We start from the raw sequence: 12,795 nt of genomic DNA, 5'->3' as shown, positions 1-12,795 counted from the left end.
GCTTGAGAGCCCTCTGACAGCAAGGCCTCCCCACCTGCCACACCTGCGTCATTACTCCACTCTCTTTACCTCCTTGTCTTTGCACTAGTGGCTCTGCCTCCCAGTGACTTATAACCACTGGCCCTTGTCCTGCTCCTCAGAGCCACCCAGATGAGATCACTTAGCCCTCACTGTGACAGAGATGGGAAGATAAGGAGTTACATAACCCAGATTTTGCCCTTCTCCATGGTGTTTAGCTGTGATTCTTTCTTCACGGGACAGGGTGTCCAGACCCCAGCCTATCTCGCCTCCAGACGTCTTTCTGTTTCTTGGTGTTCCTGTTAAGGGCTGGCTTCCAGAACACAGCATTCCAGGTACAGTTTGACCAGCTTGGGGGAGGATGACCACTCATCTAGTTGTTCTGGACATTAGCCTCAATTAAGGTAGCTGTGGGGACAGACATATAATATCAGATACACAGAGCTGGGGTTCACCTCAGATCCCCAGATCTTCTCCCTATAAAGAGCTGCCCAGTTATAGCTTCTTTCTCCTCTTTTTAGTATTTGAGAGGTTTTAAACTGAAATACCAACTTAGACCACATATTCAGGTTTTTGTTCCATTCCTTCACTACTCATAGTGCCTTCACCCAAAGGTGTTTCCACCCCTGAGCCTCAATTTCTTCACAGGTTTGTTGAGATGGACAAATATATCATGAAAATACCATGGCTTTGAAATATGTTTTTAAAAAGGGGGGGGCGCTCTGGGGTGGCTCAGTCGGTTAAGCATCTGACTTCGGCTCAGGTCATGATCTCGTGGTTTGTGACTTCGAGCCCTGAGTTGGGGTCTGTGCTGACAGCTCAGAGCCTGAAGCCTGCTTTGGATTTTGTGTCTCCCTCTCTCTCTCTGCCCCGCCCCTGCTCACGCTCTCTCTCTCTCTCTCAAAAATGAATAAACTTAAAAAATAAATAAATGAATAAATAAATAAATAAATAATAAAACCTTTGTCAATTGTTATTTTGGAAAGATTTCTGGTTGTTTCCAAAATCCATTTCCTCTCTCTTACACTAAAATGGAACTTTCACCCTGGCATACAGATGCTCAGCACTAGACCACAAATCCCAGCCTGCCTTGCACTAGGCATGGCCCTAGGCGGTGAGGGGACTGATGCACCCAAAATCCAGTCACACCTTGCAAGGGAGGAGTGTACTTTCCCTTGCCCTTTGCCCCTCCCGTGACTGGGGATGTGGTGGTGCGCCATCTTGGACCACCAGTATGCGTACAACATCCCTGGAATGGCAGAGCAATGGAACTGAGGAGCTTGGGCCTGTGATGACTTCGAAGAGCAGCCTCTCCATACTCAGTATGACTTTCATGTGAGTGAGAAATGATCTCTTATCTCCTTTACACCACTATTATTTGTGGTGCTCATGTCAGTCTTATTCTAGCCTAATGGTGGAATTTTCTGGAGGCATGTTAATTCCAAGAGGCAGGTGTTGGCTCAAGTCAATCAGGAAGCATTAGGGGTTTGCAAATATCCTGAAGAAATCCATATTTCCTCCTTTCTTCTTCCTACGTCTTTCCTTCCCTCCTTCCATTTCTCTCTCCCCACCCCATCTGTCCCCCAAGATTTACAGGGGTCTTCTGTACAGGCTGATTAGGTAGAGCACCTGCCAAAGGCTTGAAGGCTCGCAGGGGAGACAGATGTAACAACAAACTGCCTTCCAAGCCCACGGTAACAAGATCCCTGTGAAACTGTTCCCAGGGTGAAGGGTGAACCCAGAGGAGCAGCCACCACTGTGGCCTGGAAAGGTGGGAGGCAGGGAGCCCCGGTTGGCCCATGAGGGTTGGGAGGTTCTCTAGAAAGAGAAGGTAAGGAAGGGCATTGCGAACACAGGAACAGCCTGTGCAAGGGCTCAGGAGTGTGCAAGCACCAAGCGTGTGTAGGCCGGGTTCACCGCTGTGGACACCCTGGCTGGCCAGGGTCCTGCTTCGCTGTCAAGTGCCTCTGCTGGAGGAGACCGTCCTTCTGACCAGCCCCAAGCCATAAAGGGACAACTGCTTTGCAAACAAATGCCTCATGTGTTTATTTCTTCAGTTTTCCTCCCATATCTCATCTCCTCCCCTGAGTGAGATGCCTCCTGGTTTTGCTGAATTTCCACAGGAAATTGGAAAGAGCAACATCTGTCCAAACTCCCCTAACTAGCTCCAGATTTCCAGGGTCAGAGTGTGGACCCTGGGAGACGTGGTCTCTGTTGGGTTAGAGGTACAGGCCCTGGACCCGGTGGACTTGCCGTGAGCCCCTCGTGGCAGCCCGCCCGGCGCCAGCTCTCTGTACGACAGAGTCGTTGGGCCAGAATTTTGCTAGGAGCATAATCAGTGGCTGCGGCGGCCCCTGGAGAGGGGAGCGCAGGACTGTTCCCACGGGCTCCTGCCCAACGCGCGTTCCTGAGTTTTATGTTCCTGGGAGAGGGGGTGGCAGGCAGCCACTCCAGCTCCCACACCAGCTGCTCGGGGCGGCAGCTCTCCTCCTCCCCTGGGGCCCTGCACTGCTCCCTACCACAGGGACACCGTTAGGGACACTGCTTTGTTCACAGCCACGTGATTATGGCCTTTCTTTAGGGACACGTTCTCTTCTGCCACCCCAAAAGGAGGCAGCTTGGAGCAGGGGAAGCAGCAGGGCCAGGCCTCTGGGGATCAGGTCCCAGCCCTTGAGTCTCCCTTTCCTCACCTGCAAGACAGAGTGGGCTGGTCCAGGTGGCATCCCAAGGTGCCTCACGGACAAGGTGAGGGGCTTTGGAGCCAGGCAGACAAAGTTTCAGTTCTACCTGTGCTGCTTACTGGTCGCATGAGCCTGCCAGGGAGTCCCTACAGCTCGCCAGCCTCGGGTTCCACATCTGTGTGCGGAGGAGGGGGACCAGGTCACCTCCGAGGGCTTCGTAATGATACGAGTGCTTGCCCTCCACAAGGAAGCTGAGAGAAACAGTTTTATTACCTCGGCTATGGCAAAATATTTCTGATTCTACGCCTGCTGGAAATAAGCAGGGTCAGCATAAGCTACCCTTCTGCCCCCCCTGACTCCCCGCCCACCCTGCCAAGTCTCCACAGATCATCAGAGTGTTTTTCCTGCAGCATGAGCTGGAGGCCTCCTCAGGGTGTTCCCCAAGGCCTTGTGGGAGCTGACCCTGCCTGACCCCCTCTGCCCATTGCTCTGCTCTCTCACTCACTCTGGCCCCTTGTAGGCCCTGAAATGGTCCAGCCGTGGCCTCCTCTGGACCTGGCCCCAGGGGTGGTGTTCAAGGGGGGGAGGGGGAGGCATGGGAAGGGCTTAGTTCCTCCAGAGTCTTCATCGGCTTCCCCAAGCCACTCCAAAACCTCCATCTAAGTAAAAACAGGAGGCTGTTGGTAATGACAAGGCCTAGTCCCCCAGGTACCCCTTCTAAGATGCCACCCCCACCAGGCCCCAATAGGGGTGTGCTGTCTCCTCTGCCCAGTGAGCTCCCACCCTCTCTATCCTTTCTGCCAGCTCCTTCTCCTGTCATTGTCACTCTCTCCAAGTGGCATTTGCCCACATCCTGTCTGTCCCCCTTGTTCTCATCTCTCACAGCATCTGGTACTTTCATTCCGAGAACTCATCATGTTTGTATGTATACATGTATCTTGTACTTACCTGTTTAATGCCTGACTCTTCTACTGAATTATAAATGCTGGGAGAGCGGGGGTCATGCTGGTCTGGCTATACCCCCATCTCATCATCTGGTGCCTGGTAAAGAGTTGGCTGTTGACAAGTCATTGATGAATGAGTGAAGGACTGAATCACCTGGAGAATCTAGAATGTGGTGGCAAAATGATCCCAGCGGGAAGGCAAATCACCGAAAATGCTGACATGGTACCTGCAGCATTGAGGCCCAGGCTTTGGCACTAACATCATGGGTACAAATCCTGGCGTTGGCACTCAGGGCTCTGCGAGGGCAAAGTCATTTTCCCTCTCAGCCCTAGGGAAGAGAGTATCTCAAAAAAGAGAGATGGTCACCTATGGCAAAATGTTCCTGAGAAGAAGTCAAGGTAGGAAAAGGACTGGGACATGCCTGTTGATTCGACCACAGGAGGTGACGGTGACCTTGACAGGATCAGTTACAAAGGATAGGGGAGTCAGAAACTGCACGGCAGGGAGGGTGGCAGGAGTTGAAAAGGGGAGACCGTGAGTCTGAATGACTATTTCTAGACACTAGAACAGGAACGGGAGGAGAGAAGACATTAGCTATTTCTTACCACACAGGACCACGTCAAAATTAATTTGGAAAAGTTTCTGAATAATAAAAATGACTCATCTCCTGGATGGCTAGCAAAATAAGATGCTTCAACTCCCCGTCTTACTTTTCACAGAAAAGCAGGATGTCAGAGCCGCAGGCATCTCAAAGGCCAGAGGTTCTGGCACAACCTTCTCATTTGGTGGATGAGGTGCCCGATTGACTTTTCTGGGTCGCACAACAGACGAGGGGCAGAGCCAGGCTTTGAACCCAGGTTTCTGTATGCCCAGACTCGGCTCTTTTTCACATTCCGTGTCTTTCTTTCCTCTATTCATTCCAAGCAGTCTTTATTGGCTCCAGGAAATGGGGAGGATGGTTATATTTAGCTTATTCAAAACGAGTAAAATGGGTAATGTTTTTTTTCCCCCACATATCAGATCCAAAGCATGTCTTACATAAGAGCTAAATGAGATGAGCAATGGCTCCATGGCGAGAACAAAGATTCCTTTGGATATTAAAAGCTCCAGAGCGAACCCCAAACGAGCCCAAACGGCTAGGACCAGTTCTACTTGCCTAGCTGAGAGCAAAGGGTAGGCAGGGCTGTGCGCATATGCATGACGTGTATGTGTGTGTGTGTGTGTGTGTGTGTGTGTGTGTGTGTGTGTGCGCGCGCGCGCGCGCGCGTGGGCGTGACGTGCAAGCGTGGGCATGACGTGCGTGCACGCGCATGACGTGCGCGCACGCGCATAACAGGCGTGTCGCGTGTGCGACGCGCGTCTGTGCATGGGCGTGACGCGCGTGCGTGGGCGTAACGCGCGTGCGTACGTGGGAAGGTCGTGCATGCGTGCGTGGTCATGACGTGCGTGTGCGTGCGTGCGTGTGGAGTCCCTTTCTGGAATGATTGCTTGAGTACAGGGTAAGCGCTACAAACCATCTAGGTACCACTTTATTATTATTATTATTATTATTAAAAATGCTTTTATTGTTTAGAGCAGTTTTAGATTCACAGCAAAATTGAGCAGAAGATAGAGAGTTCCCATAAACCTCCTGCCCCTGCACGGCCTCCCCCACCGTCTGGCGCCAGAGTGCTACCTTTGTTACAACCGAGACACCTGCATGGGCACCTCATCACCAAAGTCAGTAGTTTACATGAGACTTCTCTCTTACTGTTGTACATTCTATGGGTTTGACAAATGTATAAGGATGTGACTTTGAACCTCCTCTACTCGTTATTATTATTATTATGGTAAAATAGGACGCAAAATTCCCCATCCTAACCGTTTCTAAGTGCACAGCTCCAAGTATTAAGTACATCCACATTATTGGGCAACCATCACCATGATCCATCTCCAGACCGCTTTCCACCTTGCACAGCTGAAATTCTGTACCCATTAAACACTGACTCTCCATTATTCCATTCTCCCCCACTCTCCGTACCCCCCCACCCCCCATCCCTTCTCCAGTCCCCGCCTCTCCCCCCACCTCTCCTCCAATCCCCGCCTCACCCCTGACAGTCAATCTTCTACTTTCTGTCTGTATGAACCTGACTGCTCTAGGTGTGCCGGGTCAGAGGACTCCTCCAGCATTTGTCCTTTGTGACCTGCTTACTGCGCTCTCAGTACCTCTGTGAGTATGCTGCCTGGACCCCAATCCCACCGTTCAGATTCCAGCCTCGGTCGGAGGATTTGCTTCTGTGCTGCGGGCGAGCTGGGTAAGCATCCTTGGGAAGATCGCGTGTCAGGTTTTCCTGGCGCTATCTCTTTAATGCCACTCAGTGGGTGGTACCTTGAGAGCAGGTTTTGGTGGGGTGGGGGTGCCCCTGGTTGAGTGAGAGTGAGGAGAGAGAGAGACATTAATAACGGACAAAAAAAAATTCCTTGCCTGAAAACATATTGGGATGATTCCACGTAAATCTGTGTAATTAGCTTTATAACGTAGCCACCTCCTAGATTTATGTCTCTGGGTCTGTTGACATCGTGTCTTGTTCTGACTTGAGTCCTTGGGGTGTTACAGCTGAAGTGACCTGTAAAGACAGTGCTAGCCGTAATCTTAACACCACTCTTGTGTTTAGGTTGCATTCTACTATTTAGGACGTATTTTTATTTCTATTATTTTATTTGATCAAATGGTAGTCGTATGAGGTAGTTAGAATAGGATTTATCATCTCCATGTTTCAGGTGGGGAAACTGAGGCTCAGTGGGGTGAAGGGATCTTCTCAGGGTTATAGACTTGCGTGTTGGTGGAGCTGGATTGAGAACCCAAGTCTTTTCATCAGGGGGTCTGCCCATGCCCCTCGTTTTGCTGGCATTTACTAAGTTAAAATGTTGAGCGTAACATCTATTTTCAAATGCACAGTCCTCTCCCGCGTTACTCAGTCACAGACCCTGTCCTTCTCCAAGAGTGATGTGTCACCATCCAGATGTTCAAATTAGAAACGTACGAGTCGCTCTTGACATTTCCCTCCCTCTTGTTCCATAGCCAATCTTCAATTTAAGTCCTGTGGTCTTTAATTCCTAAATATGCTTTCAACACACCCCCTTCTCTGCAGAGAAGTGCTGGACTACGCTAGTCCAGGCCTCTGTCTCTCTATTGGAGTTCACCCTTTGTATTGTCATGCTGTATCCCTTCTGTTCATCGATTTCTCTGTGATTTCTTGAGAATTGTGGGTCTGAGCAAAGTTACTCGGGTTTCCGTGTTGTAGGATGTCTCAGAGGCTTTGACATGCTTATCATGGTCCCGAGGGACCCAAGGTGGGGCATTGTGTGTTTTGCAGTCCCCAAACTCACCAGACCGAGCAGTTCTTCTCTGCCCTCTTCCCCTGTCCTTTCTCCACACTGAAACCAAACTGATCTCTGCTAACTGCAAGGCTGATCGTGGTGCCCCCCACCCTCGCCCCTCATGCCACACTGGCCTTTCAGCTTCTCTGACATGTGTGGGACACACCACAGGGCCGCACCCACATGCCCTTTGCCAGGCTCCTGCACCCACCCCACCTTGCGGCAGCATTGACTGCTGGCACTCACAGCTGCCTCTTCTGGGGAGCTACCTACCTGGGAGGCCACATTCCCCACCCTCCAGAAGCATCTCATAACCAGTGTGTGACTTGGTGGCAGGGTTCACAAAAGGCCACCCACCCCCACTTCAAGGAAGGAATCTCTGCTGTGAAGGTTATGCTTCCGAGCCAGCACGTCAGCAAGGACCAGGACAGAGAGAGACTTCACAGGAGAGCACATTCTCTTGCCAGTCCTTTCCCTTCCCTTTCTGCCTCCCTCACTCCCTGTAGGTGCCCCCTCACGCCCAGGAAGAGCACTCCCTGGATGCTTCCCTGTCTCAGCTTCTGCTTCTCAGGAGTTGTCCCTGAGACTCATGTCCTCAGTCATAACAGGGACATGCAAGGGCATGTCGTCTCTAGTCCTTTGTCTCATTCTCTCATGAAGCAGGTTTGTCTCCCCCAAGGGGACCATGTCTGTTTCTGTCCACCTCTCCACCCCCCCCCCATACTGGTAGGTGCTCAGGATTTGCCAAATGAATGAAAGTTAGCACCACAAATATCCAGAGTGCAGATGAAAAGTGTACAAGATGGCAGCAGCAAGTTGGCATCTAGAATATATGAAAAACTTTTCCCAGTGAGAGGAGACAAACATCATACAAAAATGGACGTGAGCATGCAATTTACATGTACAAATGGAGATGGTTGCTACCTATATGGGAAAGTATGTTAATCAAAAACTAGCAAATTCAACCAGTAATTGAAAGAACTCTCTTAGGCTGTCGGGTTACTCAAGGTTTACTCATAAACAGATCATCATGCTGGTGAGGGAATGAGCCAGGCATGCTCATAAATGGCTGGTGGGAAGCTACGTCGGTACCATCACTAGAATATAGCTCCAGAGGGCAGGTAGTTTGTCTCCCATTCACTGTGGTATCCCCAGTGCCCAGCAGCACGCTTGGCATTTAGGCACGCAACGAATATTTGTTGAACACAATGGAAGGCCATTTGGCAATATCTATCAAGAATCTTAGGTTTTTCATACCCCTTGGTTTAGTCATTCTACTTCCTAAAGAAACTCTTAGAAAGACAAAGACATTTGCATGAGAACATTTTACACATTGATTTATAAAATCAAAAGGCTGGGAACAACCCGGGTGTCCACAGGCTGGTAACTGGCTCAATTAATTATGGCACTTCCACACTGAGCAATTCCATATATCTGATAAAAATGACGTATTTGAAGAATACTCGGTGTATGGGATTATGCTACTTACAAATGAGAAATGAAAAACACTTCAGATTTTATGACCTCAATTTTTGTTTAAAAAATAACTTAGTAGTGGGTTGCAGCGATTGTTATTTCGTTTTTCTTTTCCAAAATTTCAACAATGAGTACCTATTACTTTCATAGTCAGAAAAAAAAAGCTTTAAAAAAGAAAGCATGGTTAATAACAAAATTGTGGGCAGCCAGGAAAAGTAGTAATCATTTGTAATACTATTTTTTCCATTAATATTTCATAACACATCATTTTATGGTGGGTTAAGGAACACAGCCTCCTGATGGAATTAGCCTGGTTTTATTTAGACAACAATGAGAAGTAAATTTTATGCTGTTGGAGACAGTGAGTGTTGTTTTCATGTTCTTAGTGTATATTTTTCCATGACTTGGAGAACCTTAAAATATTGACTCCACTAAAAAAAAAACACACACACAAAAAAAATTCACAACTCGTTTGACTGGAATTGATTTCTCCTGTGGCTCCTGGGGTCTGTAAAAGGCATCAGGATGCGACGTAGTGTTGACCTTTATTCTTTGCCTTGGCCAGAGAATTTCCCTATGGCTAGCTCAAGGTTTCCAAGAGGAAGGCAATTAAATGACCTAGCACAATTGTCTGGATTCTCGGTCTTGGGCTTATCTTGATTAGGAGGAAGTGAATATGTAGTTGTTCCAAATTTAGAGCATAGGAAGGAGCCAGATGTTTGAGACTATCACATGGAGAAAGCCTTAACCCATGATGGCTTTTGCCCTACTCACCACTTCTTGGATATCTGATTGTGCCACTTTGACACAGAGCAAAGGAGTTTGGGGTTCTATTTTCTTCTTCCCAGGAAATCTGTGCTGACTTCAGAGTCCATGGCAAGGCTCATGATAAGTACTGAAAGAACCAAGCATGTTTGTTTGCTTGTGTTGAACCTTCCACCATCTCTAAAGTCTAGTCCAGGACCCTCTGCCTAGCAGGCAAGGCTCTTTACAACCTGGCTCCTGCCTCCCTCTCCTACCATTCATCCCCACTACAGTGACAGAGCAGCATTTCAGAGAGCAAAGTGCAGGAACTAGACACAGCCTTGTCCCCTAGAGTAGCGGAGAGACAGACCCAAAACAGCAGAAGACATTCATCATCTGGCAGAAAGTGACCTGGGTCTGAAGATCAAATAGGCCTCTTTCCAGCTGTGTGAAGCTTCTGTGTCTTAGTCATCTCTTCTGTTAAAGGGGGATATTAACAATAGGAATAATAATACTACCATATCCATCAGGTTTATTTCATGTATCTAAAGCACTCATTACAACATCTGCCATGTAGTTAGTGCCTAATACATGTTAACTCTTCTCTTATCCATTTACTTGGAAAAAGGTTGCTGAGTGCTGACTAGGTGCTAAGCACCGTGCTAGGTGATGGAGATTCAGAACGGGCTAATGCACAGTCCCTAGCTGACGCCAGGAAACTCATATTTTAGTGATGGACACTCACTGAGGACAGGTCAACATAACACAGCTCAAGGTACCACATTCCAGAAACCCTGGTCTCCTCCCCTTTCCTGAACACACCATGTTCCTCATGCTTTGTGCCTTTGCTCATCTGTTCTCTGTCATAAGAGTTTTACCCCCTCTGCCATTTGAAGACTTTGAAGACGCAGCTTAAATGCCATCAACATTGTGAAGCCTTCCTGACCCACAAGCCAGAATCAGGACCTCACCTGTGTCTCCATGGTCTTTTGCATAAACTTTCTGACTCTTACCTTTCCCTTCTGCCGGTGCTGGCCATATAGGAGCATCTCCCAATAGATTGGGAGCTCCTTAAAGGCAGGTTTATCTTGATCCATTTCCATGTTTCACTGTCCAGCACAGGGCCAGGCACACTGTAGATGTTCAGAAAGTGTTTGTTGGTTGAATGAATGAATGAATGAATGGGTATCTGGATCATAGGAGAAACTGCTGCATTGACAGAGGAGATGAAGAGGAAAAATGCTTCCTTTCTACTGCTGGATTTTATGAGACTGTCAGATTTGCTCTGCAGATACTTGGGTCCCTCCTATGAATTCCATCTGCAGCTATGAACAAGGATACGTTTATGGAGTCACTAGGAAACTTGGAGAAGGTGTATGTTCTCACAGTGTCTGCCTGAGCATGGCTTTCAAATTGCTATGTTTTCTGGAGCATTCTGAAAGAGGTAATACCCTTGTCTTGATGCTGGGACGGTGCCTTTCCATTTGCTTTTCACTGTGTGGGAGACCATTTAATTGCAACTGGAGTTACTAAGGCTGATGTTGCAACAGAAGTAATTGGATATACAACCACATATGCTTTGGGAACTGGGACACAGAAATTTAACTTAATTCTAGTTTCCTCACTTATTTGTGGGATAATCTATGGATGGCTCCTTCTCCTTTCTGGACCTCATCCATTAAATGTGATTGTAGGAGGCGGGAATTAGGGTAGTCAGAGTGATTAACTTCTGAGTTGCCTTCCGGCTCTGATAAGCCCTGTCTGTAACTCACACGGTATCAGATGGACAAAAGGCCCACTGACAACAGAGTTGCGGGAAAGTGGTGTGGACAGGAGTTCTGGGAGAGGATCCCAATCCTCGTGAGTTCAAGGCCATGGTCTTGGAACCAAAAGCTCAGAAATGCTCTGAAACCACAGATGGCCAAATCCACCCACTGGAAGTCCAGACATACTTACTTAAATTTGTAAACTAAAAGCAGAGTTTTTTTGTGTTGTTTGGAGGATGCATGGCTAAATCTAACCTGGTTGTGGGTTTATGGCTGTGTGGGACCTGCATCATAAAGAAAGGAGGTATGTCCCCTGCTAGCCCACCCTGGCCATCAAGCCATAGAGATCCTTTCTGTGAGCCTTGCCCAGGCACCAAGTCTTAATGATACCCTAAGGGAATTCTTTTAACTCCCTATGTTATAGAGGCAACAGAATCAGTTGAAAAGAACTGAATCCACGCTTGGTAGTGAATTGTAGCATACGCCTTTCTTTTTCTTTTTTAAATTGAGATATGATTCACATACCATAAAATGTGCCTTTTTAAAGTGTACAATTCATAGTTTTTAGTATATTCACAAAGTTATGCAACTATCACTGTCTAATTCCAGAACATTTTCATCATCCCCAAAAGACATACTACATACATGAGTATCACATCCCATCTGCCTCTCCCCTTAGGTCCCTTTCTGTCTCTATGGATTTGCTTATTCTGGACTTTTCATTAAAAAAGAATCCCATGACATGTGGCGTGTCAGGTCTGATTTTCATTTGGAATACTGTTTTCAAGTTTCACCCATGTTGACCATATACTTTTTGAAAGATTAAAAATTATATATGTGTAACACCTTTCCACTAGCATATGGACAAAACTATAGTGTCCATTTGGTGTGACCTACCAGCACTTCTTCATGGACCTGATGAAGAATTAGGCTAGTTAACTAGGCCTGTTCCAGAGCCTTCTTACTTAATTATTCCAGTTCAATTTTGGCCTTTTACGAGAATCGTACAGACCTTTAACATTAAGAATCAGGGCGCCTGGCTGACTCAGTTCGTGGAGGATACGATGCTTGATCTTAGGGTTGTGAGTTCGAGCCCTATGTTGGGTGTGGAGATTACTTAAAAATTAAATCTTAAAAAAAAGAGAAAATTAAGAATCATGTTGATTGACATTTTCAGTTTTTGTTCCATCTTTGCTAGCAGATTTAAAAGTCATTTTCTGGGGCTCCTGGGTGGCTCAGTCGGTTGAGCTTCCGACTTTGGCTCAGGTCATGATCTTGCAGTTCGTGAGTTTGAGCCCCGCGTCGGGCTTTGTGCTGACAGCTCAGAGCCTGGAGCTGCTTCGGATTCTGTGTCTCCCTCTCTCTCTGCCTCTTCCCCGTTCATGCTGTGTCTCTCTCTGTCTCTCTCTGTCTCTCTGTCTCAAAAATAAATAAACATTAAAAAATTTTTTTTAAATAAAAAAAAATAAAAGTCAATTTCCAACCTAAGATTATTTAAAGACATACACAGATTTTCCTGTCATATTTTCATGGTTTCATTTTTACATTTATAGCTTTAATTCCTTTGGAATTTGTAAATGGTGTGAGGTAGGCATCTAATTTTATTTTTTTCCATGTAGTTAGCAAATTGTACCCCAATACATCTCTTTCTCATTGATTTGTAAACAATTGTCTTAGCATCTGCTATTTTCTATATATTGTCGGGACTATTTCTGACCTTTCTTTTCTGCATTGATCTCTCTTTTCAGCTGTTAGCACACTGTTGAATTTCTTGCCCTTTTACAATACAATTTAGTATTTGTTAG

At 47.0% G+C, this 12,795-nt stretch overlaps 2 long non-coding RNA genes across 2 annotated transcripts in view; one reads left to right on the top strand and one right to left on the bottom strand.

Moving 5' to 3' along the window:
• Positions 1-83: 83 nt before the first annotated feature.
• On the bottom strand, positions 84-4,857 carry LOC128312162 (uncharacterized). Its single transcript, XR_008291099.1, has 3 exons — positions 3,205-4,857; positions 2,819-2,950; positions 84-426 (listed from the first exon to the last, which is right to left on the bottom strand). It is a non-coding gene; the product is annotated as an uncharacterized LOC128312162 (long non-coding RNA).
• Positions 4,858-4,993: 136 nt separating this feature from the next.
• Positions 4,994-12,795, top strand: part of LOC128312161 (uncharacterized) — a 48,934-nt gene continuing 41,132 nt past the window's right edge. Inside the window, exons 1-2 of the long non-coding RNA XR_008291078.1 lie at positions 4,994-5,143; positions 5,784-5,938. This is a non-coding gene — a long non-coding RNA (uncharacterized LOC128312161). The remainder of the gene's footprint in view (positions 5,144-5,783; positions 5,939-12,795) is intronic.

This window comes from Acinonyx jubatus, chromosome D4, assembly GCF_027475565.1.
Source record: "Acinonyx jubatus isolate Ajub_Pintada_27869175 chromosome D4, VMU_Ajub_asm_v1.0, whole genome shotgun sequence".
Lineage (NCBI taxonomy): Eukaryota > Metazoa > Chordata > Mammalia > Carnivora > Felidae > Acinonyx > Acinonyx jubatus.
The sequence above is the reverse complement of the archived record's forward strand: the minus strand, read 5'-3'. Positions and strand labels throughout refer to the sequence as shown.